This window comes from Lepidochelys kempii, chromosome 5, assembly GCF_965140265.1.
Source record: "Lepidochelys kempii isolate rLepKem1 chromosome 5, rLepKem1.hap2, whole genome shotgun sequence".
In the NCBI taxonomy this organism is placed as follows: domain Eukaryota; kingdom Metazoa; phylum Chordata; order Testudines; family Cheloniidae; genus Lepidochelys; species Lepidochelys kempii.
Window position 1 is genome coordinate 50,797,642 of NC_133260.1, and position 27,523 is coordinate 50,825,164.

Sequence of the window (27,523 nt, forward strand, 5' to 3'; positions counted from 1 at the left end):
GAGAACAATAAAGGGGAGAATGTTAAAAGTTACAAGATTAAAATCAATCTGAATTTTCCTTTTTGAAAATACTGGAGTTACTCCAGCTATCGAGGGCAGAATTTGGCCCGGGGCTTTTCCAGCAAGCTCAAAAAGAAGCAGACAGCTCCCTGGCACTAACTAGCAGACAAGTTTATTACTAATCCATTTCAGCACCCTGAAAAATCAAAGCAAGCCTCACATCAAAATCACAAATCCTTCAGAGAGATGCTGGTCTGGTAGTTCAAATTCCAAATGCAGGTTGTATCAAAACAGCATTTTCCAAAACCTAAATGCTTGTTCCTAGTTTGTTCTTCACATAGAATGTTTTTCATGGTTTATTTTAAACTTTTATTTAAAATAGTTTATTGGCATATTTAAACTCCCAGGCAGTATTGGAAATAAATCCCAATACCATACCATTATGTTAGTCCATGAGAACTAGAAACTGAATGTTATATTTTTCCATAGCTAATAGCTTTCAGTCTAAATGGCTCATTTTGGAATAAAGCAGTTAGGAAAGAAAGAATAAATATAAAGCCTCCATGAGGGTGCACAGTGTGTATGAGTCACTCTGTATTATCATCCATTTTGAACTAATTCTCATGGAGTGCCCTGAAGATGAGCATGGGCCCTACTGTTTAGATAAAGAGAAGATACCTAGACAACAGCTTTGAAATTACATAGCTTTATATACCAGAAGAAGTGACTATTAAAAATACAAAATTCAAAAGGCATGAATTACATTCAAAGGGTCCAATCTTCTAAAGTGCAGAATGCCACTAAAGTCAACTCACCCTTCCTCTCTCTGAAAAACATACACCAACTAAACACAAGAGTCATGCATTTTAGGCCAAATTCTGACTTCAGTTACCCCCGATGTCCGCATTACGTCAATAGGTAAGCAAGGCCAGAATTTTGCCCCATTATTCTTATTCTCCAGTTCAGATATAATGGCAGGAGTTATATAGCTTCTCTTTTCTTTTGTTATTGTCACTTTTATACCCAGTGAAGTATTGACAACATCTTTAACTTGGACCTTTAGATCCTAGATTGATTTAGTTACCAATTCTTCTTTTCTGATCAATGCATATCATCCAGTTTGGCAAACTGAATCTTGGCTATGGGAAAAAAACAGTTCTGAGTATTTGGAATACAGTTCTTGCAAAGTGAGGTAGGCACAGAAGTACAGATAAGACAGAATTTGGTCCTCAGTTCTGCCAGTGTGAATCAGGGTATTTCATCGTAATGAGAAGGATTACTCTGTTTTCACTGGGGAAAATGAAAACAGAACTGGGCCACTAGTGCTCTTATCTTTAGAGCTATAAGGTCATAAACTAAAAGCATTCTCATGAGATTAAAAATCAAACCATTTTAATTAGTTAATTAACTTCCTTTTTTCAATGTAATACACATTAGACACTTCTATATACTTCCAGGTCAAAGATAACTAGTCAAACTAACATCAGATCCAATGGAATCATTCAATAATTTACCTTCTGATGCTGCCACTAGAGGTCAGACAATATAATGTCAGCATGAATACCGAAAAAAGTATTCCCCTTTCTCTTCTGCCCATATTATACTTTCAAATATACCAAACAAGACATATGCTGTGGGCATAATTTTCCTCTTGCTTACACCAGTTTTACACCAGAATAATTCCAATGAGTTCAATTCTTCCCTCTGATCCACCTATCCAACACTATTGAAGTCAGTGGGGTTGCATGAGGCCGAAGATGTTTACACTCCTCAATCTGTGTACACCACAGTAATCATTTATCAGAAAAATAAATAATGTAACTAAAAGTTCAGGTTTCATGAAGATAAGAACTTTAATATGGATTAACTGTCAAGATGCAGAAGGTCATTTTTTGACAGCTTCCCCCTAATTTGGGGTGGTGGTGACTTTTTTTGGGGAGGAAAGGGTTGGTTAGATATCAGCAAGACCCTTGAAATGACTATATAGACCATTTTGATCTTTTCCTGAGTCAATTTAATGATATCCCAGAGGAATGATGTCAGGATTTCTGATGACTGTAGCATGTCATTCCATGCGATTTTGATTTTTTATACCCTCCAGGCATATGCATACAATCTAGGGTTATGTCCTGTAAGGGAACACTTCCATACGTCTGCCTTATACTCTTCCCTCCTAATCCTCCCCCGCATCATATCTTGTAAGAGAGGACTACATCCTTTGCATTGCTGTTTTAGTTGCATTTCTGTATGTCATTTAGCACAGTCTAACACACATCTAGACAGTACAATGTGCACCACTTATCAGTTATACCAAACAAATAACTCACAGAACTCATGAGAGCTTATTTTCTGGTCATTTTCAATTTTCATTTTGAATGATAAGAATGGGTTTTCTGATATAAGTTTTTTTCTTGTATCGCTTCCTTATGTACCACAGTTATGTTTTTCTCATAGAACAACCACCTAGTAGCACAGACAGTTTAATAATATGTTTTCTTATTCTGTCCAAACGGTTCCACTCCAGAGAAAGTAACCTCCTGCACCAGGATCTCTCTCTAAAACCCAGACATATTCATGTTCACCATGGTTCATGTTCCAGTCTCATTTGGAAATGCAATAAAAAAATCTGGAGCACACAAGGGTCTACACATAAATAATTTTCTTGTGCTGGTTTTAGAGAGGGATAGTTTATTCTGCCATCCTGTAAAGGAGAATGGTATTTACGTGGAGATAAGAAAGACGTCAAAAACTTTCTGATGGCACCTGTTCAAGAAAAAGGTACAAAACAGTAAAGCTTAGCTCCAAAAAACATTTACTGTTTGCTCTAACACTGCATTTATGCACATATGCTTTCCATCATTCCAGTAATTAATCCACAAGGACTGCAGTTAGTGTGGTCATGGTGCTGGGATAAAGTGGTAAAAAGTTTCTATCAAAGATTATGGGCCAAAAAAAACAAACAAACAAACAAAAAAGTTGTCTCACGCTTTTGTTTTTTCAAACTGTCCCTTCAGATCAAGTTAGTTTTGTGGAAAAAAATTACGTTTTGCATTTACCTGTAGATCAGAATAAAGAACAAAATTATAGAGTGTTCTTTTTTCTTTCCAGAAGAACATTACCATTGTCTTATTGTCAGTAGCCGCTAACATCAGTGAGAGCCTGGGTACTGGTCAAAAGTAAAATGGTTTATAGATCATAGAATATCAGGGTTGGAAGGGACCTCAGGAGGTCATCTAGTCCAACCCCCTGCTCAAAGCAGGACCAATCCCCAATTTTTGCCCCAGATCCCAAATGGCCCCCGGCAGTCTCTGCTCCCACAGGTGACAGTAGGGGCACGAGAATACAATAAGGGTACACAGAAGAGAAACAAAATGAAGGTAACAGATACCTTCACAATGACGTCCTCTTTTTTAAGCCCTGTTTAGGACTCAGTATGTCTAAAGTGCTACACCAGGGCGGCCACCCTGCTGCAGCACTTCAGTGTAGACACTATCTATGCTGATGTAAGGAGTTCTCCTGTTGGCGTAGGTAATCCACCTCCCTGAGACCAGACCCCATAATATTGCCTTAATGTGGATGAAAACACACCTTGGTTGTTCAGGTTTTTGGGTGGCTTATTTTGGTATAGTGAGATGTAAGACATAACTATGCACAGAACATTCCATTTCCTCCTCATCCAAGCATAGACTCCAAACAAAAACCAGACAACTTCCTGTGTGGTGAGGATATGCCAGATTCCACTACTGGTCATGTACACTAGTCAACGGAGTAAAGTCAGTGTTATTTTGGGTCCACACTGGTACAAATGAGATCAGTATTTGGCCCACTGTAAATGGAGATGCAATCAATACAGTTTGAGATATTATACTAAGTTGAAAATGAACCTATGCCCTATACACCTTTTAAATAGTTAGTGCTCGATAGAACTGCTGTAAAATCCACAGAGACCCACATATCATCTCAAAAGCTACAGTACATTTTTTAAAATGTTGGGACAATACACTTTGCCAGGATCTTGTACATAGTGAACTAATAATCCTGTTGTGGGTTCTAAAGATAATGACAAACAGGATGTGTATTTGCACATGCTTTTCTCCTTGTGCTCAGATATCTAACATATTGTACACATTTTATTCTGCAGTTTTCAAAAAGAGTATCAGTGACCATGCTTCAGCTCAATCTTGCTGAAAGCATACACATGGTGTTTGTTCTGCAGGGCGCAGGAAGGTCAGATACAGTATACTGGCTGCAAAGCAAGATTCTGGGTGATCAGCCTCCACATCACTGGAATGGTCCAGAGGAAAGGTCTGCCCTGTGGGCAAGGCTAAAAAAGAAAAGAAAAAAGAAAAGTCAAGTCTCCATGCTTAGGAGCTGTGGAGCTGATCAAGGGTTGAGACGCTCATGTGAGTGAACCCTCCCACTGGCCATGTACGATATCTATCTGTTCTTGGTCTTGTGCTTTCCCCATAGTTGGACTGTGCAGCCTACAGGAGTTAGCAGAACCCTAGGGCTGGAACCTCCTTTCACAGCACCAGGTGAGGCACAGACAGCCCAGTCAGCAAAAAATAAAAGACTAAAAATAATCTTCTGAAGTTCTGGGTAATAGGGTAGTGTAGAGGAGAGGAGGACAGAGAAAAGCAGTTTTCCTATCCTTAATCTTAGTAAGAGTGGTGGTTTCCTACCTCTGATTGCTAGAGAAAAAGAAATAGGAGACCCTTATATCCCAAATCACCACTGTGGATGCTGATCCCCAAGTCAGAATGGGGAGCTCATTTACCACTCTCCTATTATGTGTAGTTTGGGGCTTATATGTGATTTGTGACCCAATAATTCCCCCTCTTCACCCAAATTCACCTCAGTAATGGAGCTCAGCCCCCTATGACCCTTTTTAAGTTGATTTCCTGGCCATGACACTTTTAGCCATGGAAGAATCAGACCCCTGGACAGTATTACAACGTACAAGGAAATACAGAGCCTGCAGATGTCATTCCCATGAGCCGATTGCTGGCTATGTAACTCTGGTCCTGGGAAGGACGCAGACTTGGAATGACCCATAAAGCTGAAGTCTCCAGCTTGCAGACACTTCCAAGTAGTAGCCCCTTGGGCTGCGTCTAGACCAGCTGCTTTCCCCCTAAAACGTCTCACCATCACTAACACCATTACCGCTCCAATGAAGGCAACACTAATATAATAGGCAAGACACCAGTGACTGCTGACATCTTTACCACCTACCATCAAGCCCTGTTTAGGCCAAGTCAAGACACCAGAATGACAGAGTGCTAGTAGCCACTGGCTCTTTGTCCATTCTAGAGTGAAGCTGCATCAGTGTTAGCAACCGTGGGAATTTTCAGAGAAGAAAGGCTGGTTTGGACAAGGCCTGTATGGGAGAGAGTGTAACGACCATGGCTGTGTAGATCAGGCCAGTGGAGGCCCTGAAGCTGCAGATGAGATTTAACTGAGATTTGACTCACATGGGCCCTGATCCAACTCCCAGTGAAATCAATGGAAAGACTCCACTACAGAGTCTTCTCCAAACACAGCTCAGACACAGGAGACTATCTATCCCAAAGTGTTTGAAACAGCCTGAGTAAAAATTGCATCCCCTCACAATGAAGGAGGTTTTATAACCTCACTTATTAGTTCTCCAGTCATCCATAAATTCTGCCAGGATAGACAAGACATGAATTTTTAATGTAAAAAAATAAGAAAAAGCAATACAGGTAACAGGCCCATTTCCCCCCCTTTGCTGGTCACCATTAGCAAAATGAAGAGCTTTTAACTGAAAATAACTTTTTGTTTTGAGCTTGATCATTTAGATCCCATTCAGTTTGCAGATGGGATCTTAAAAAATAGGGTATTAATTATTTGTATTACATTAACATCCACCTGCACCAATCAGTTCCCTTGTGCTAGGTGCTGCAGAAACATGCAGTAAAATGACAGTGACTGCCCCAGCCAACTAAAAATCATGGACATGACAAAATACAGCAGGTGGATGAAACAAACAGATGGGCGAGAGGGAGAACAAGGTAGCAATAATAGGAGAATGTGTTTGCATAGATCAGCTGTGTACATAGAGTAGCTCACCACCTGCCTCATCATTTAATGCACATTAAAGATAGCATTGCACTTTTCAAGAGAGGAAGGATTTTCCTGATTTGCTTGTTCAAAATGTCACTCTCCTGCATGATGGTGGTTCCCTCCCTCCCTCCACTATGAAGATGGCTGAATTTCAGTGGTGCCAAACTATATCACTATATACTTTTCTCCAAGTGTTTTAGGATCCTTTAGGATGAAAAGTGCTATATCAATATATTATATGATTGTCAAATCCTAAGGATCTTATTTGGTTTTCCTGACTCCACTGAGAGTTTTTCATACTATAAACTATGTAAAAATCCACTTAAGAATTATGTATTTGACTCATTACTTATTAACTATTATCCATTTTTAATTATTTATTATTAATTATTATTATTAACAGCAGCATCTTCTCTATGGGGAAAATATCTTTTTCCAAGAACTGATTGAAAATTAGCAAGCCTTAATATATTTCATGGATGAGTTGCTTATGTAGCTGTATATCAAAAAGAAAAACAAATATATTGACTAGCTCCTTTTAACATTGCATGTGAAAGTTATTGCTTAACAGAAGATTTTGGCTAATTTTTTTTAATTAACACCCAGTTATGGGTACAGCTCCTGTTTCAAATCTTCTGACAAGGATTCAGAATGATCGGTCTGCAAGGATTGTATCTAAAGCTTGTTACAGATGGAGAGACCTGGAAAGGAATTGCTTTTTCTATTATAAATGCAATCCAGCCCCACCCCCACTCCCTCAATCAGATACTGCCTTCTGATCTTTTGTAAGGAGTCTTCTTATTCAAATAGATAGAAACATCTTTTCAGCTCTGAAATATGAATGGCTAGGAAGATTTCTCCTTCAGGGCAGATACATAGTTGGGTCCCAGTCCAGCAGACACTTAGCACATGTTTAACTTTAAGTACATGCATAAGTGTTTGTAGGATTAGGGCGATATGGTAATATAAATAATCACATATTCAAACCTATATATAATATAGGGATTCCCAGACATGCCTCATTCTCACCGTGAAGCTATTGTGTAAGCCCATTCCTACCTCCATCTTTTCTCTCATCTCCTCCTCCTACTCTATCCAAGCCCCTCAGTTTCCGGCTCCTTCGGGCCACTCACCGCCTCCTCTCATGTATACCAGTTTTACTCTGGTGGAACTCAGTTGACTTCAAGGGTTTGTGAAATGAAACAATCCATTTCCAGTGTGTTAGCCCAGAATTTTTTTATAAGAAACAAGAGATCACTTTGGCATCAACTAGTGCTGTAGTGCAAAATTATATAAGCCAGATATGTCTAAACACTATTTCCGAGGTCAAATTTTTCTCCCTTTTTTTTTGTTTAGATAATAGGGACACCAAATCCTGCCCTTACTTTACACCCCACACCACCCCTTTGATGTCAGTGGGGTTCCACCTGGCATAAGTCAGAGCCCATGTTGCCCCATAGTTTGTGAATTTACTATAAGCATAATCAGCTAGAAGGATAGACAGTCTCAGGATGTATTGTCTTTTCCACAATAACGCTCTGTGACAAGATCCCCGGGGTGCAGCCTGGGACTGTGGGACCACTGTGTCCCCTTAACTCTCCCCAGCCTGGGCTGTCTTTTGCAATGCCTTGCTAGTGACCAACAACAAACCCTTCCAGGTGCCGTTATCACTCAGTACTACTGCATGTGGAGACCCATACCCAACCATATTGCATGAATGCTCCCAGAGCCATTGAATCACACAGGGAAAGGCACCAGAGCCAAATTCTCCCAGCTCCCAGCACTGTACCTCAGGAATATACCATCTTGCACTGCTCAAGACAAGCAGTGCAAATTTATTAATTGGTTTACCACTTCATCAATGGAAAGCGGATATACACCAGCCTTTGCAAAACCTGAGCAGATTTGCCACACACTTCATACAAACTCACAGGTGAAGATAAACAGTAAAAACAAATTTATTGACTACAAAAGATAGATTTTAAGTGATATTAAGTGATAGGCAAAAAGTCAGAGTTAGTTACCAAAATAAAATAAAATATAAGCATGCAGTCTTATCTCTCAACCCTATTAGACTGGGCAACATCTAGATTAAGCAGTTTTTCTCACCCCAGTGGGATTTCACCCTTGAAATCTGGGCCAGTCCCCTTAGTTGGAGTCTTCAGAGTGTCCTTGTTGCTTGCAGCGTAGGTGGGTGAAGGAGAAAGGCCAAGCCTGGGCCCCCTGTGTTCAGTTTTATACCCTCAGTCCATGTGCTTGAAAAACACAAGTCCAGGCATGTCTGGGGGGCATTGCTAAGTCTCATACAGGTGAGTCATTGAATTGTAGCTCCCTTGCTGGACAATGGTTGTTGATGGGTCGTTTGACACCGCGCCTGGGTGTTGGTTACTTTCCTTGTTGTTGCCTCTGGGGAGCTAATATCTGGCTGATTCCCCAACTTACAGCATGTTTTAGTGACAACTATACAACACAATTCTCATAACCTAATATGCATTAATGATATACATATATGCAGTGATGAGCTGCCAAAATCTTAACAACGGGTTCCCTCCTCACCCCATAAGGGGGTCGTTGCCCACCCCCATCCCCCGGGATTTCTGCCCCATCCAACCCCCCTCCCCGTGTTCCTTGAGGCCCCCCCACCCCCAGGACCCCTGCCCTATCCCCTGACTGCCCCCAGAACCAGGCAGGAGGGTCTCGTGGGCCACCGTAGTGGGTGCCCACCCCACCCCTAAGAGCCAAAGGCACCTGCCAGGGTGCGAGGAGAGGAGTCCCGGAGATGCTTACCTGGCGCAGCTCCCAGGAAGCATCCGGCAGGTCCCTCTGGCTCCTAGGGGCGGGGGTGCATAGCTGGGGGGGATTAGGGGGAGCAGCTGCTCTCCCACTGATCACATCAAAAGTGGCGCCTTAGGTGCCAACTCCCTGGGTGCTCCGGGGCTGGAGCACCCACGGGGAAAATTTGGTGGGTGCAGAGCACCCACCGGCAGCTCCCCACCCTGCGCCTGGCCCGAGCTCACCTCCGCTCCTCCTCCTCCCCTAAACGCACCACCCCACTCTGCTTCTCCACGCCCTCCCCCGGCTTCCTACGAATCAGCTGTTCGGCGGGAAGCCGGGGAGGGCAGAGAAGCAGGTGGCGGCTTTCTGCTCAGGCCAAGGGTGGCTGAGGTGAGCTGGGGCAGGGAGCAGTTCCCCTGTGCCCCCCCCTGCCAGGTTATCTGCTACGGCGCGGGCAGCCCTCCTTGGGCCTCCCCCACCCCAGCTCACCTCCGCCTCCCTGGGCCTGACCAGGAAGCCGCAGCCTGCATCTCAGCCTGCCCCAGCTTCCCGCGCGAACAGCTGATTCGCGGGAAGCCTGGGGTGGCAGAGAAGCAGAGCAGGGTGGCGCGTTCAGGGGAGGAGGCAGAGGCAGAGTGGAGGTGAGCTAGGACTGGGGGTGGGGCGGGGAGCTGCCGATGGGTGCTCTGCACCCACCAAATTTTCCTCTTGGGTGCTCCAGGGCTGGAGCACCCATGGAGTCAGCGCCTAAGGCACCACTCTTGGCCGGTTAAATTTAGAAGCCCTTTTAGAACCGGTTGTCCCTCGCGGAACAACAGGTTCTAAAAGGGCTTCTAAATTTAACAACCGGTTCTAGCGAACCGGTGCAAACCGGCTCTAGCTCACCACTGCATATATGATAGAGAAATGACTTTCAGCAGATCATAACCTTTTCCCTGATAGCCCTAATATAAAAAATGCCTTGTAAGGTGTCAAGCGATTAATCTCACTGTTAATAATAGAATACCATTTATTTAAATATTTTTGGATGTTTTCTACATTTTCAAATATATTGATTTCAATTACAACACAGACTACAAAGTGACAGTGCTCACTTTATATTTATTTTTATTACAAATACTTGCACTGTAAAAAACAAAAGAAATAGTATTTTCAATTCAGCTAATATATGTACTGTAGTGCAATCTCTTTATCATGGAAGTTGAACTTACAAATGTCGAATTATGTACAAAAAAACCCTGCATTCAAAAATAAAACAATATAAAACTTTACAGCCTACAAGTCCACTCAGTCCTACTTCAGCCAATCGCTCAGACAAACAAGTTTGGTTCCATTTGCAGGAGATAATGCTGCCCACTTCTTGTTTACAATGTCACCTGAAAGTGAGAACAGGAGTTCGCTTGGCAATGTTGTAGCCGGCGTCACAATATATTTACGTGCCAGATGCACTAAAGAGTTATATGTCCCTTCACGCTTCAACCACCATTCCAGAGGATATACATCCATGCTGATTGCGGGTTCTGCTCAATAGCGATGCAAAGCAGTGCGGACCGATGCATGTTCATTTTCATCATCTGAGTCAGATGCCACCAGGAGAAGGTTGATTTTCCTTTTTCATGGTTCGGGTTCTGTAGTTTCTGCATCTGAGTGTTGCTCTTTTAAGACTTCTGAAAGCATGCTCCACACCTCATCCCTCTCAGATTTTGGGCAGCACTTCAGATTCTTAAACTTTGGGTCAAGTGCTGTAGCTATTTTTAGAAATCTCACATTGGTACCTTCTTTGCACTTTGCAAAATCTGCAGCGACAGAGTTTGTAAATCAAACAACATGTGCTGGATCATCATCCAAGACTTCTATAACATGAAATATATGGCAGAATGTAGATAAAACAGAGCAGGGGACATACAATTCTCCCCCAAGGAGTTCAGTCACAAATTTAATTAATGAACTATTTTTTTAATGAACATCATCAGCATGGAAGCAAAGACAAACTTGTTTGTCTTAGTAATTGGCTGAACAAGAAGTAGGACTGAGTGGACTTGTAGGCTCAAAAGTTTTACGTTGTTTTGTTTTTGAGTGCAGTTATGTAACAACAACAAAAATCTACATTTGTAAGTTACACTTTCATGATAGAGATTGCACTACAGTACTTGTATGAGGTGAACTGAAAAATACTATTTCTTTTGTTTATCCTTTTTACAGTGCAAATATCTGTAATAAAAAATAATATAAAGTGAGCACTATACACTTTGTATTCTGTGTTTAATAGAAATGAATATATTTGAAAATGTAGAAAAACATCCAAAAATATTTAACAAATTTCAATTGGTATTCTATTGTTTAACAGTGCGATTAATTGCAATTAATTTTTTAATCACAGTTAATGTTTTTGTTAATCACATGAGTTAACTGCAATTAATCAATAGCCCTACTTTATATGTAATATCACAATTATATACAGATGAGGAATATGGAGGGTATGGGTGCTACCCCAAGGTACAGAATGTCTCACCCTCCATACCAAGGAACCCCTGCTTTGAGAGTCAATGGAAGAGAGCTCCAGGAATCCAGAAAGAATTGTGGGGGCATGAGGCCTCTGGCAGATTTGTGTGGATCTCAGAGGAGCCCACACCCGGAGCTGGAGCCCTCACTCCCCCTGAACCCCAATGCCCTGCCCCAGCTCAGAGCCTTCTCCTGCACCCTGAACCCCTCATTTCTGGCCCCACCCCAGAGCCCCTACACCCTTCCACACCGCAGCCCTGTGAAAATGAGCGAGTGAGCGAGGGTGGGGGAGAGTGAGTGATGGAGGGAGAGGGGGATGAAGTAAGCAGGGGTGGGGCCTTGGAGAAGGAGTGGTGAAGGGGCAGGGCCTTGGGGTGGAGACGGGATGACAGATTTCCTGACTTTATTTATACTGTCACAAAACATTCATTCTCTTCAGTTACTGTTGATACCTCCCACTTGGCCCAGGAAGTAGCATTTTCTAAGCCTGACACTAAAATCTTTTCTTTCTACACAGAGTGGCATTACAAACTCAACATTCGCTGCCCCTGAACCTACAGTAACAGTGGTATCTCTTACACTAGTATACAAGATACAATAGTATCTGTGGAAGGTGTTGAGTTTTTAATGCCTCTCACTGGAAACTCTCTTAATTTAACTTTTATCAGGCATAAACCATGAATCCTGTGCAGTGTCAGCTGCTTCTACAGATCTAAATATTTAAGGACATATTTTCAGCTGTAGCCTCTAAACCCACACCACCAAAATCACGAATGAAACTGTGTGCAACCTGTATTTCTATATGCAAAGAGTATTTGTATGTGCAACTTAGGAAGTTGTTACAACCCTACTATTCTGCTTTCATGCTCATACAGATAAAGGCTAAGCTTTACATGTGCAAATTGATGCAGACACAACATATGCACATATGAAATCAAAGAGCACTTTGAAGCTCACTGATGATTTGACCTTTGATGATAGCAGATTTCAGTTCCCAGGCAGAAGTGTGCAAACGAAGAGAGAGGGAAGGACTGCCATCATATTTATTTCAAAATATGCACTTTAAATGAATCTCCCTTGCTGAAGTCAGACTATAATTTAAGCATTGAGATAGTGAGGCTAACATTTCAAAGTTAAGATATTTTTGAAGGAAATACAAACTACTGCTAACCCAACTGAAAGGCACTGGACAAAACTAGTATTTTTGGAAAGCCAGAAGAGAAAGATAGTAACATTTTTCTATCAAAACAATTCTATTTGGGTCATAAAACTGATCAAATATTTGCAGCACCATGCAAGACTCCCTGCTTGATAAAAAGCAGAGAACATCTAGACCAGGGGTGGACAAACTACGGCCCGTGGGCAGGATCTGGCCCCTCAGGGCTTTGGATCCAGCCTGCAGGATTGCCACCCCCAGAAGCGGGATGGGGAACCACGGCCAACGGGAGCTTTGTGCGGAGCCCTCTGCCCCCCCTATCCCAGGTGTCACAGGGACGTGGTGCTGGCCGCTTCCGGGGGCAGGGCAGGGCAGGGCAGGCAGGGAGCTTGCCTTGGCCCCAGTGCACACCACTGCCACACCGGAGCCACTCCAGGTAAGCAGCATCAGGCCGGACCCTGAACCCCTCCTGCACCCCACCCCCCAACTCCCTGTCCTGAGCCCCCTGCCTGCATCCCAACCCCCTGACGCACCCTGCACCCCTCCTGCACCCCAACCCCATGCCCTGAGCCAACTCTCACACTCCGCACCCCTCCCTGAACCACTGCCCTGAGCCCCCTCCCACACTGTGCACCCCCTCCTGCACCCCAAACCTCTTCCCTGAGCCCCCTCGTTTACCCCGCACCCCTCCACTGCCCCAACCCCTAGCCCTGAGCTGCTTCCTGCACATCACACACTGCACGCCTCCCTCCTGTACCCCAACCCGCTGCCCCAGCTCTACATTCATGGCCCCCTGCAAGCAATTTCCCCACCCGGATGTGGCCCTGGGGCCAAAAAGTTTGCCCACCCCTGCTCTAGACTAAAATTGAGAAAATGCCAGTCATAGCAAGCTCCAATAATCAGGATTGGAGCCAGTTCTACAGTAACTAGCTTGAAAGCCTCTCCCACTCATCACCTGTTATGTCACCTCAACTCACCCTGGATTTTACAAAGATATTTTTGCTTCCCATCTGAGTTGTCTTACTGTTCAAAGTCTCTGTGAGGGGAGGGGATGTGGGGAAGCATGGTGCTTTTAGTTGTCCCTGGAAGGCACATAGATGAAAGATGTCCCTTCTAAGTAAGAACTTCTGCCATTATGGTTTCAAACCACTGTGATACAACAGAGACTGACAGGCTTAAGGTCTTTCTCATGGTTCTTCAGAGGTGTTAGTTGAAAAGCTGCTTTTTTTAAGCTTTGTTATCTGGGCTTGCTTCCAGTATTTACATTACTTTACCAATATGTGTTCTATATTGTCTCTGTCACAGAGGTTCAGATACTGTACCTTGTATTTTATAGCCCTCCTGTTTCCTTTTAACTTATGACCTTTACTGAGAATGAATGCATTTGTCTGCAGACTGTCAGTAGAAAGGGTTGAATCACGTGGGTTTGGCATCAGTAGAAAGTGCTCAGTTGCTTTGTAATCCTTTGTACAGGGTTATTTAAAAGAAAAAATTATAGAAAATAAGAAATGCAGGAGATTAGAAAGCTTACTCTGAGCCTTTGCTCCTGAACCACCAAGCAAATTTTAAAGTTTAACCAAAATTTTAAAAAGGTAAAACAAGGTAATTTGAAAAGGGATGTCATTATGTCCATTGCACATGCTTCTTGATTTCTTTTCTCATAAAAACAGTTCCCCACCCCCCATCTATACTGCTCACACAGGACGTGATCCTAATTGTATCGTCATGTGTAGAACCCTATGCTCACCTTGAGCCCCACTGAATTACAGGACTGGGTCCAGTATCTGTTTCGTAACAGATTAAGTGAGGTTAAAAAAAAAAATCAACACAATTTTGCTTCTCCCTCATTGTTTCACGGAAATCTGTCAGATTTTTGTACTACACCCATCATTGTAGTACTGCATCTGAGCACCCTGAAACGACAGTCAGTTAAAAATCACATTAAAAATACTCATATACATAACTAAAAGCACCTTCAGTTATTAAAAGTGTGTGAAAGGGTGAAATTTCAGAAAGAGAGGCTAATGGTTCCTTTGTAAAAGTGAGCTTGCACAGTAACTGCTTGCCTGCATTTGTTCACACAGTTGTACATGCAAATTAGGCATATATAAGTGATGAAAGAGGTCAGGAGAGCTGGCAGTTTCTGAAGGAGAGAATATTAAAGGCATAACTGCAAACTATCCCAATGTGAAGGAAAGAGAAGATGACTAGTAAAACGCCAATATGGCTGCATCAGGAACACTTTAATGATCTGAAAAAATCAAAAAGGAACCCTACAAAAAATGGGAACATGGAGAAAATTGAGAAGGATAAGTGCAGGAGAATGGCATAAGCATGTAGGGACAAAATTAGAAAGGTTAAGGCACAAAATGAATTACACCTAGTAAGGGACATAAAGAATCTCTGCTTATTGCCTTTTAAATACATTAGGAGCAAGAAAAAGATGAAGGAAAGTGTAGATCCCCTACTAAGCAGGAAATGAGAGATAATAACTGATGACATCAAGAAGGCTGAGGTTTTTAGGGCATATTTTGCTTCAGTCTTCACTAAAAAGATTAATGGTGACCATATACTCAACACAATATTGACAACAAGGGGAAGGAACACAAGTCAAAACAGGGAAAGAAGATTGAAGAATATTCAGATAAATTAGATGTATTCAAGTCAGCAGGGCCTGATGAAATTCATTCTAGGGTACTTAAGGAACTAGCTGAAGCAATCTCAGAACCATTAACATTAGCAACTATCTTCGAGAACTCATGGAGGTAGGTGAGGTCCCAGAGAACTGGAGAAGGGCAAATGTAGTACCTATCTTTAAAAAGGGGAACAAAGAGAACCTGGGAAACTATAAACAGGCTTAATCTGCAGCAAGGAGAATTTAGGTTAGATAATGGGGGAGTGGGAATCTTTCCATCTTTAAGCTCTGGAATAGGCATTGTAAGTAGGATGTGGAATCCCCATCATTGGAGGATTTTAAGAACAGGTTGGACAAACACCTGTCAGAGATAGTCTAGGTTTCCTTGGTCCTGTGACAGGACAGAGGGCTGGATTTAATGACTTCTCAAGTTCCCTTCCAGCACTACACTTCCAGGATTCTATACCCTGAAGTATTTATATCACTTATATTTGGATAAAAATGTATAACTGCATGTATTACATGTATAAGTGCTTAATCATATTGAATTCAACCAAGTTATTGAGCTCAATAATATCTTTTGGGAGCAAATTTCATAGGTTAATTGTACACTGTATACAAGTCTTTGAATTCTCTTATCAGTTTTAAGTGGCAAGATTAATGTAAATAAAGTTGTTTAAAATTAAAAAGAAACCGTTTGCTTCTCTAAGAAAATTTTATCTCTCTGATCAGTGTATTTAATAGCCAAACCTACCATATAATGAAACCAGGCTCCAGCTCTAAAATTTATTTCTCGGCCCTTGCATTGCAGCTGAAATTGTTTTCTCCCTTTTTTTTGGTCATCGCATTGACCATGCACTTCTGGGCAGACACATCTTAATCTAAAAAGCCATCATAAATATCCCAGGTTCAGATTTGAGTTGCATTAACTGGAAAAGGCAGATCTCTCAAATGTGATACTCCAACAATCAATATATTTTCCTTTCAGAACTGGAGAGAGACAGCCACCCGCTCCCCCTTCTTCCCCAAGAGAAGGCAGGAAATCTTGCAACATAAAAGGAAACCACACAATCTGCATGCTCAGGACATCTATCAGTATTGCTTCCTCCCTTGGCAACATCATCCATGCCACACTATTGTTGCAGGTACTATACAAAGTCTGTGTTGGCAAGTTAATCCAACTAGCACTGGCTGAACATGGTATGCTCACCAGCCATCTCGCTGGTTTAATACAATTGAAATGTGCCAAACCTACATTAATCACTTGTCCAATTTCCTTTAGCTCTTTCCTTTTTATGGGACTATAGTGTTAAAATTTAATGATGCGTTTCAGTGTTTTCTAATTTAGAAACAAAGGATTTGCCCCCACCCCCAGTACATCAAGAACAGACCTCCATTTTGGTCCTTGTCCTCTTGCTGGGTAGCTGCTATTACAGAATTGCCACTGTGGACATCTGGTCATGGCAAGTTCTCATTATGAGGCATTTTGCTGCATTAAACTTGTTGCAGGATATTTTGTCAGTGACAGCTGGTCACATACATTTCCTCTCTAGCAGCATATATAATGGGGAATGGATTTATTATTTTGAACTCTAGGCCCCACAGATACCAACACAGATAGCATTTAGTTGCCCCTATGATTCTGCAGTTTATCATACAAGATTCCTGCAATAAAATTTTACACAGTGAAATTTCACGGTGGTCAGATATCATGGAAGATTGCAATAACATGAAAGGCCCATGAAAGGAATTGTGCTTCCCAGGTGACTTGAGAGCATAAGCAGGGCGGGGAGGGGGAGATCTCTGGTTTCAAGTGCAGGAGCTCTACCTTCTGCTCTAAGGGGAGAGCTTTAATCAAAATTGTCAAAGCCGGTTATTTATTCTTTACACATCAGAATGACAGTTTTGCTTTTCAGTGATGCCATAGGCAAGAATGGTTACATATTTCATTTTTTTTCCTTTAAGTCTTTGGTCCTGATAATTTCACATGTGGTTTGGCAAATGTGCCTTGCTCTTTAATGAGGGGTATAATTGCTTGGAAGCCTCATTCCATCCTTTCCTTTGCAGTTCACATGATCAGTACATATCTCTAAATACAAAAAAATGTTAGCAAGTGAAAATGCTGAATTAAAATCAGTGTCGCTTTTATTCTTAGCAGCCTTTATCACCTAGGCTATGGTCTGGCATGCTGGAGATTCAATGAAATCTAATTGAGCATTAGTACAGGCAGAGCATCCAGTACTGTTACTCATGCTGACTGACAGAATAATTCCCCCACACTCTACCCCAGCAACCTGCAGTCCGAACTAAATCAAACACTGTTGAACCCCACTGGGAATTTTGCCAGGTGAAGGATCCCAGGAATGGGTCCACAGTGACTCAGTCAGAAGAAACAATAGCAGAGCCATTTGATTTTGAAAAAAAATTTTTTTTAAACATAGAAAGGAGGACAGGCAAGTACAAGACATTTCTTACACATTTAACTAAATCTTATGCAGGTTTTGTTGTTTTGTTTTTTTTTTAATTGTGTTGTGTTCTTACCAGAGCTGTGGGTAACATTTAGTGTCACAAATTGCAGAGATTGTTGTAAAGCCATTGCAGAGACTGGTTTTTTTGGCCATTGATCTGTAAATGAAATTATTTACCATATTCAGGCCTGCTCCTGCAAATCCTTACTTCTATATGGCGGTCACTGGATTCAAAAGAACTCATCTATGAATTGGGCTTTTATTAGAATTTTTTAAAAACAATTTATTCCCCCCCCCGAGGTAAATAGAATATAAAAGTGAACATAAACAAGAATTCCTCATATTATACACCATAATTTACAAAGAGGCAAATTCTATCCACTTCCCTCACAGCGGATGGCAACAGGGATGTAAACCCCTGTGCAGTGCAGAACCCACAGCAGCTGGGGAGGAGAGCAAGGGCAGGGCCAGAGAATCTGTTGTTCTGGGGGCTTGCCTTTTCTCCCCACCCCATAAAATCCAAACCTAGAACCAGATCAGAATTGTGTCTTTATTAAGGAATGGCCTAAGAGCCTAGATTTGAAGTGTAGATCCAAGTTTTGCAACTTGAGCCCATCCCTGCTTATAATTCACATTTGTTTATAATTATAAGATTCTGTCAGTGTCTTCAGATAGTAAGTATGGTCTTACTTCAGTTTATTGCTTCCAACAGAGGAATTTTTCCATGTGGTTCTCTCTCTAACCACTAATATTTCAAACCTGAATATTATTTTCCCCTTTAAGTTAGTTAATTTTTGTATTGCTATAATTTATCAGAACTGTTTACTGTTTTTAATTAGCAAAAGATAGATATGCCTATCCACACAAAACCATTGATAGCCATCAGAATCAACTTCAAGATTCCTCTCTCATTAAGAAAATAAATGGCAGTCTCATAAGGCAGTTATTCAGCATTAGCTGTGAACCGTTGCTGTTAATTCACAGGAATTGTTTGCACACTAAGTATTAAATGCAGGCAGATTAATGTTTTATTAAGAAGATTGGGATTCCCACACACACACACACCTCCAAATCAGAATTTTTTCAAAGTTTCTCTTTCTAACCTAGCCCAAATAGATCTGCTGGCACCCACTCCAGAAGAGACAGTTGCTGCTGGTTTGCAAAAACACACACCACCGTCATCACCACCACCACCACACACATAAACCTCCACAAAACATTCATTAGATGGGTGTCAAACTAGGACTGAGCAAGTATATTAGGGGAATTATGTTTGCCTACACCAGCCAGAGCTGAGTTTACCAAACTGCATCCAAGACATGCTTGTTTCCTAGGGCACGCTTGCTTTCATTGAACATTATGTCCTTGCATACTATATGCAACTGGGGATTCCCCTAGTGTAAAGGAATTCCCAGGTGACAGGTCTACAATTCACCCCATCCTCCACAATCTCCAATATAAGGGATGTGACTGGAATGTGCTGTGCTCTGGTGGTCAGGGTCTGCCACAGCAGACGTTGTGGGCAATTGAAAGTGGCCCTGGAGACTGGGGAAGTACAAACCATTTTTCTTCTCTCCAGTTGATCCTATACCAAGCCCAGTTTGGCCAGACACAAAGGCAGACTCACAGAGAGCAAACTGCTTCCCTGCAAACCTAAAATAGTGTGCAGCCCGAGAATTCATAGATGTTTGGATCTCAAGTTTAGGTTCAGGCTCATTTTGACAATAAAATAAGTAACACCACTGATTAGTCCTTTAATTCCTGTGATTGCTGCTTCATCTCTTCTAGGTCTTTTATCAATTTATTGTTTGAGAAAGTTAATATAGGGTCCACTTGGTTATGTGGAACAACACAGTAGAGCTGTTAGTTCAGGGTGGCACTGGCACAATGCTGCTTGCCATTCCGGAAAGTGTTCTTCTAACGAACTCTCACCCAGCAGACACAGAATCATAGGGCTGGAAAGGACCTTGAGAGGTCTTCTAGTTCAGTCCCCTGCACTCATGGCAGGACTAAGTAGTATCTAGTGCATGCCTGACAGGTGTTTGTCTAACCTATTCCAGTCATGGAGATTCCACAACCTCCCTAGTCAATTTATTCCAGTGCTTAACCACCCTGATAGGAAGTTTTTCCTAATGTTCAACCTAAACCATCCTGGCTACAATTTAAGCCCATTGTTTCTTGTCCTATCCTCAATGGTGAAGGAGAACAATTGTCTCCCTTCTCCTTGTAACAACTTTTTATGTACTTGAAAACTGTTATGTCCCCTCTCAGTCTTCTCTTCTCCAGACTAAACAAACCCATTTTTTTCAGGTTTCAGAGTGGTAGCCGTGTTAGTCTGTATCAGCAGAAAGAGCGAGGAGTCCTTGTGGCACCTTAGAGACTAACAAATTTATTTGAGCATAAGCTTTCATGGGCTAAAGCCCACTTCATCAGATGCATGCAATGGAAAATACAGTAGGAAGATAGACAGAGAACATGAAAAAATGGGGGTTGCTGTAACCAACTCTTAACAAGACCAATTGATTAAGGTGGGCTATTATCAGCAGAAGAAAAAAAGCTTTTGTAATAATAATCAGGATGGCTCATTTCAAACAGTTGACACGAAGATGTGAGTAACTGTAGGGAGAAAATTAGCATGGGGAAATAGTTTTTAATTAGAGTAGTGACTCATTCACTCCCAGTCTTTATTCAAGCCTAATTCAATGGTGTCCAGTTTGCAGATTAATTCCAGTTCTGCTGTTTCTCGTTGGAGTCTGTTTTTGAAGTTTTTTTTGTTGAATATTTGTTACTTTTAGGTCTGTAATTGAGTGTCCAGGGAGGTTGATGTGTTCTCAGACTGGTTTTTGAATGTTATAATTCTTGACGTCTGACTTGTTTCCATTTATTTTTTTGCGTAGAGATTGCCTGGTTTGGCCAATGTACATGGCAGAGGGGCATTGCTGGCACATGATGGCATAAATCACATTGGTAGATGTCCAGGTGAACAAGCCTCTGATAGTGTGGCTGATGTGATTAGGTCCTATGATGGTGTCCCCTAAATAGATATGTGGACACGGTTGGCAATGGGCTTTGTTGCAAGGATAGGTTCCTGGGTTAGTGTTTTTGTTGTGTGGTTGCTGGTGAGCACTTGCTTCAGGTTGAGGGGCTGTCTGTAAGCGAGGACTGGCCTGTCTCCCAAGATCTGTGAGAGTGTTGGGTCATCCTTCAGGATAGGTTGTAAATCTTTGATGGTGCGCTGGAGAGGTTTTAGTTGGGGGCTGAAGGTGACGGCTAGTGGTGTTCTGTTACTTTCTTTGTTGGGCCTGTCCTGTAGTAGGTGACTTCTGGGTACTGTCAGTCTGTTTCTTCACTTCAGCAGGTGGGTACTGAAGTTGTAAGAACTCTTGATAGAGATCTTGTAGGTGTTTGTCTGAGGAGTTGGAGCAAATGCGGTTGTATCTTAGAGCTTGGCTGTAGACAGTGGAACATGTGGTGTGGTCTGGATGAAAGCTGGAGGCATGTAGGTAAGTAAAGTGGTCAGTAGGTTTCCAGTATAGGGTAGTGTTTATGTGACCATCGCTTATTAGCACTGTAGTGTTCAGTCTTCCATTTTAGGTCATGTTTCCTAGACCTTTAATCATTTTTGTTGCTCTTCTCTGGACTTACTCCAATTTCTCCACCTCTTTTCTGAAATTTGGCATCCAGAACTGGACACAGTACTACAACTGAGGCCTAATCGGTGTGGAGTAGAGTGGAAGAATTACTTCTCGTGTCTTGCTTACAACACTCCTGCTAATACATCCCAGAATGATGTTCGCTTTTTTTGCGATAGTGTTACACTGTTGACTCATATTTAGCTTGTGAGCCACTATGACCCCCCAGATCCCTTTCTCCAGTAATCCTTCCTAGGTAGTCATTTCCCATTTTGTATGTGTGCAATTGATTGTTCCTTTCTAAGCGGAGTGTTTTGCATTTGTCCTTATTGAATTTCATCCTATTTATTTCAGATGATTTCTCCAGTCTGTCCAGATCATTTTGAATTTTAATCCTACCCTCCAAAGCACTTGCAACCCCTCTCAGCTTGGTATCATCCACAAATTTTATAAGTGTACTCTCTATACCATGATCTAAATCACTGATGAAGATATTGAACAGAACTAGACCCAGAATTGATCTCTGCGGGACCCCACTCACTATGCTCTTCCAGGTTGACTGTGAACCACTGTTAACTACTCTCTGGGAATGGTTTTTCAACCACCATCTAGTAGCTCCATCTAGATTGTATTTCCCTAGGTGGTTTATGAATGTCATGCGAGACAGTATCAAAAGCCTTACTAAAGTCAAGATATAACATGTCTACCTCTTCCCCCCTATCCACCAGGCTTGTTACCCTGTCAAAGAAAGCTATTAGGTTGCTTTGACATGATTTGTTCTCGACAAATCCATGCTGTCTGCTACTTGTCACTTTATTATCTTCTAGGTGTTTGCAAATTGCTTAATTATTTGTTTCATGATCTTTCCAGGTACTGAACTTAAGGTGACTGGTCTGTAATTCGCTAGGTCATCCTTATTTCCCTTTTTATAGATGGGCACTATATTTTCCCCTTTTCCAGTCCTCTGGGATCTCTCCCATCTTCCATATTACACAACTGTAACATGCACCTCTAACTTAGAGAGCCTGACAGTGAGACCCAGAATAATAGACATGGATACATCCCTCTTTTGCCCTGCTTCCTTGTGTTCTTTCATATTTAGCCTAGATTGTAATTTCCTTGGGGCAGGGACCCTGGAGTTTATTCTCTCTGTAAAGCACTAATGTGTACCTAAAGTAGTATATATACAAATATTAAATAATAAATATAACAAAATAATTTTGTTTTTCCACTTTGTTTGGCTAAGCTTTGTTAATGACTAAGGGTTCCGTCCTGCAAAATGCTGAGACAATGAAAGCAGAGTTCTCTCAGCTGTGGGCTGAGAAAATGAGATTTCATGGAGAGAATAATGTATGCACACACAGAAATGATGCAAGCCATTACAATAATGCAGTTGTCGAGGTAGTTTTCCCATGATGTAGTAAAGTGGAATATAGACCCAGACAGATTTTTAAACAGTAACCATAAAAGCCTTACTTCTTCCTTTTGTGTTAAGGATGCCTGCATTTGTCATTAGTGCAGCTGCAGTCAAAGAGGGAAATGAAAATTAAATCAATCCATAATTTGCCTGAACACTACAGCCAGTGATAGGGTGCTATGCTGTGCAGGGAGAGACTCTTGTTGAGCTCAGAGAGGGAACAAGCCAGAAACACTGACTCACTACAGCTGCAGAAAATGCTGAGATAGCAGCTTGCTCCTGAGGAGCAGAGAGCGCATGAGGTTACAGAGCAGTCAAATGAGTAGTAACAACAAGGCTTGTTACAGTATTTGTGTTCTGTAATGCCCTTTGGATTTACAGCAAATCGTTTCCAAGACATAAAACACACTATTTCCACACAAGGTTTTTCATGGGCAATTTTTGGTTAAACTTGAATTCTTTCCAAGGTTCCCCCCACCGCTGGCATGTAGACTTTGCAAATACATCTCTGCTTATGTAAACTCATTCCAGGTTAAGAGTTAGGCTAACAGAGAATGCTTTTGAAAATCCCAGCCTTAAATGCTAAACACATTCATGTTATGCATTTTAAGTTTAAACCTCTCAACAGCCCTTCAGGATAGAGAATTTTTATTACATCCATTTTGCAGAGCGGGAGTTGAGGCACAAGGAAGTTTAATGACTTTCCTAAGGTCATATAGGAATTCCATGTGATCCCAGACTCGCAGTCTTCTGCTTTAGCCACTGATTTTATATGGCCTGCACTATTATAGCAGCTGAGCATCTGATTGTCTTTAATGTAGTTATCCACCCTGCACAGAGAGACTCTTTGTCTACACACAACAGTTGTATAATTTGAACTCTCTTTATATATAGTTAGAGTGGTACAACACCCACTGACCCTCACCCCCAGTGTCATATGGGTGCTTATACTAGCATAACTTATTCCTGTTTGGAAAGGGGATAAGCCATACCAATCTATGGCAACTTTACACCAGTATAACTGCATCCATGCGAGTGGCTGTAGGATACCAAAGAACCTATATCAGTATACACACACTAAATCTGTGGCAGAGAAGGGACTTGACCCCACATCTCCCAAGTCAATGTCCAAATCACTGGACCGTCATCCTTCTCCCGTACATACTCTTAAATGTGACCACTTTTCCTGTACTTCATGTAAGCTAACATGTGGATATTTCAAGCCCTTCTCTCTGTTCCAGTGATACAAGAGCTAGAGTCTGATCTCATTTATACAGGTATAAAACTACCAGTTAGGGTGACCAGACAGCAAGTGTGAAAAATCGGGACAGGGGGTGGGGAGGATAATAGGAGCCCATATAAGAAAAATACCCAAAAATCGTGACTGTCCCTATAAAATCGGGACATCTGGTCACCCTACTTTAATGCCACCAACTTCAAGGGAATTACTCTATATTTACACTGGATACAATAGCTGAGGTCAGAATCTAGTCCACAAGTATTCAGATCCAGAATGGATTACAATATAAAGTATGACTTCAAAACTGTGGACATTAATTGCTATAATCTAAAAACATACATCACCTCATTGTCTTTTTTTAGTGCTTTTGTCTCCTTCCATAAATGACTATTAATAATACAGCAGGTACAGGACTGTCTGTCCTACAATATATCATCATCATGATGTGCAGTTTTAATATCAGAACATTTCAAAGTAATGATAAAAGTAATTACCACCAAGAACAATTACGGTCAACATGCAAATGTGTTTTTCAAAAGTGTCATTAAAAGAGGTGTACAAAAAACATTTCTCCTAAAATTTGTTTAAGTATGCTCCTTTTGTGTTAATTTTCCCATTATCTCTGAACAATCTGGTTTTATTTACACAATGCTTGTGCAAAGCAATTTTTAATCTCACATATTTGAGAACTCAAATGCTTCTTCCTAACTTCTACCTCTTCCAATCCTCTAAATACGGGTTACATTCATCCAAGCAGGGAATGAAAACAAGATCTGAGTTCATCTGGCATTGAATACTGCCGACTGAATTCAATCCACAGAGTTTAAAAAAAAAAAAAAAAGCACAAAACATTTGAACTGAGCAAATCCAAATAAATGACAGGTCTTGTGAGCATTCTGTGAGGAGAAAGAGGCTAAATTAATCAAGTAAATTATACAACCCTTGAATTATTTGCTCAGCATTAGTCAATACATATTTCAAGCTATAGTACTTTAGAAGTGACATGAAGCTCATTATATTGTTAACTGTCTATACGATCGATGTTTCACATTTCTTTTTCTTAGTTTATTCTTTTTCCAGGTTGAAGTGTTGTACCCAGACACCTTATCAGTTAGCCTTGGGGGAGTCTCTCTTTGCCATTCAGAACTATGGTAGAGGAGACAGTGCCAACATGCTAGGAGGAGCCATAAGGAGGAGGGAAAAAAGCCATTGTCAAGCCTCTTTCTTATTCTCCTTTCTCTAATTAGCATTCAACAAAACGTTTTCATCAGATGAACTGAAACCCTACTGTATGATTCAATCCACATAATGTTGCTCATTGCACTGTCAAAGTTCTTACAGCAAGAGGCTGAAATGTTGCCACTGGACTGCTATGAAAAGAAGAAAAAGGATGTTAGAGAAGCACAAAGGGCTTTAAAGGGAAAGAAGGATTCAGTGTTTCAAACTACGGGTGTGCATCTCCCGGGGTCTGTGTAATTATGTGCCGAGTGTCACCTCACAGAGCTAACCCCACACATTTTTCAGGAAGAAGCAAAGATAATGGTGAGCCTCTGATGCTCTTCTTAACATTATCTCACTTAGTGATTTACTAAGTAAAGAAAGAAATCAGAAATTGTTTCGGTGCCTTAAGAAACACAGACGAGCATGTCTCTTCAGCAACATATCACTGAAAGCCAGACTGAAGTGAATGCAGTAATGAAAGATTACGAGCCAGAAGCCAGTTAAGGTAGTTTTCTTATTTTCTGCTCTCCATGCCGCTGTTCAGCTGCTGCTGAAGACTAGCCCTTCCTTTCTTGTCTGTAACAAAGAGTCTTTCACAGGGAGGGGCACTTCTAATTCAAGTGCAGAAAATCTTTATATTCCATTTAAAAAACCCACCAACATCCCAGCCAGTTGCTTTGGTTTTGTGTAACTGCTTATTGTGCTTTCAAACGAAAGAGTTGTCACTATAGAAACTGCCACATCACATGGTATTACAGAATACCTGTTTAATGAGACATTTGTATTTCTTGCAGTCTATAGGAGACATACACTTCACCAAGTAGCATATCTATTGGTTTTACTTCTTAGCTGTTGATTGGAACTAGAGAATATACAACCAGTACCACTGCTTTGTTTATTTTTTTTTAAAAAAAAAATTCTTTTGCATCCAAGGGAGATGCATGTACAAACACATCTGCCTATTTCAACTGCACCTTATCAGCAACATCAATTCTCCCAGCATTGTGGAAGCTTTGAGATAATAGAATATGGATAGAGAGGAAAACAGCAAATCTGCTCTTAAACATTCAATCCACAGTTTATTTGGGAGGAACGAGGGGATCATGAAGCTCTTTATTAGCTACATAATCTAGCATGTCCCACTGTGATGACAAATAGTCTTAGTGGAAACCTGTCTGTTTAAAAAATTATATATTTTCCTAGACCTGAAGGATAGTAAACCTTGCCACATGAAAGACTAAGAACTCACACAAACAGCTGATGTGCAAAATATTATGCTTATTTAATTTAATCTCAATAAATCACATTCAGAAAAAAAACAGTAAACATATCCCAGTACTAACCATTCACCTGTAAACCATGATAATCTATTTTTATTTAATTATTTCCACTACAACAACAAAACCCCCTGATTTTAGGTGGGCACAAATCAGCTAAGCAATTGTACCCTTAGAAGTCTGATAACTACAAAGCTAGTAAATATTCTCCTTTTTCAAGTGTTCATAGCAAAGCACTCAGTTTTAATCTTTCTTTTAAAGCTTAAAGAGAGGATAAAGAGGTGACTTGACCATGGTCCACAAGTACCTACAGGGGGAGAATATTATTGATAGTTGATGGCTCTTTAATCTAGCAGACAAAGGCATAACAAGATCCAATGGTTGTAAAATGAAGCTAGATAAATTCAAACTAGAAATAAGATGCAATGTTTTAACAGTGAAGATAACTCATCATTGGAAAAATTGACCTAAGGATGAGGTAGATTCTCTGATACTTGAAGTCTTTAAATAAAGATTGACTATCTTCTTAAATTATACACAATAGCTCAAAACAGAAATTAAGGGCTTGTTACAAGAACTACTTGGTGAATTCTATAGCCTGTGTTATGCAGGAAGTCAAATTAGACAATTATAAAACAGTCCTTTCTGGCCTTAAAAATCTTTGAATCAAAATCACCAACCTCTGCTGCAACGTGAGAAGAAATTATTTAATCCCACATGCTTTTCCAGGCTGAGCACAGGAAATACAGGCTCACAAATAAAAATGCATTAGGAAACAGACAGAAGGCAGCAAGTTAGGGAAAAGCAACAGCAGCAATAACAAGGGAGGAATCTAGGGATGAGTGCCAGGCCTGCCTACTTTCTCTGTGATTTCCCCACTAGATCCTAGGGCTGCTACCCAAGAGGTCCCATGAAACCCTCAACAACTTCTTCCTCAGACCTTCTAGGACAGAGTGTTCAAGCCACCTGCCCCCTTGATGATAATGATGAAGAAGAAGATTAGCAGTAACCACCACCAGCACTGGTCACTCTCTCACCTGGATTTGTGCTGGAAATGGCCCACCTGATGATCACTTTAGATAAGCTATTACCAGCAGGACAGTGGGGTGGGAGGAGGTA

At 41.2% G+C, this 27,523-nt stretch overlaps 1 long non-coding RNA gene across 1 annotated transcript in view; it reads left to right on the forward strand.

The window, feature by feature from the left end:
* LOC140911389 (uncharacterized) overlaps positions 1 to 27,523 on the forward strand; it is a 96,691-nt gene that overhangs the window by 24,389 nt on the left and 44,779 nt on the right. The window contains exon 2 of the long non-coding RNA XR_012158932.1: positions 16,138 to 16,294. This is a non-coding gene — a long non-coding RNA (uncharacterized lncRNA). The remainder of the gene's footprint in view (positions 1 to 16,137; positions 16,295 to 27,523) is intronic.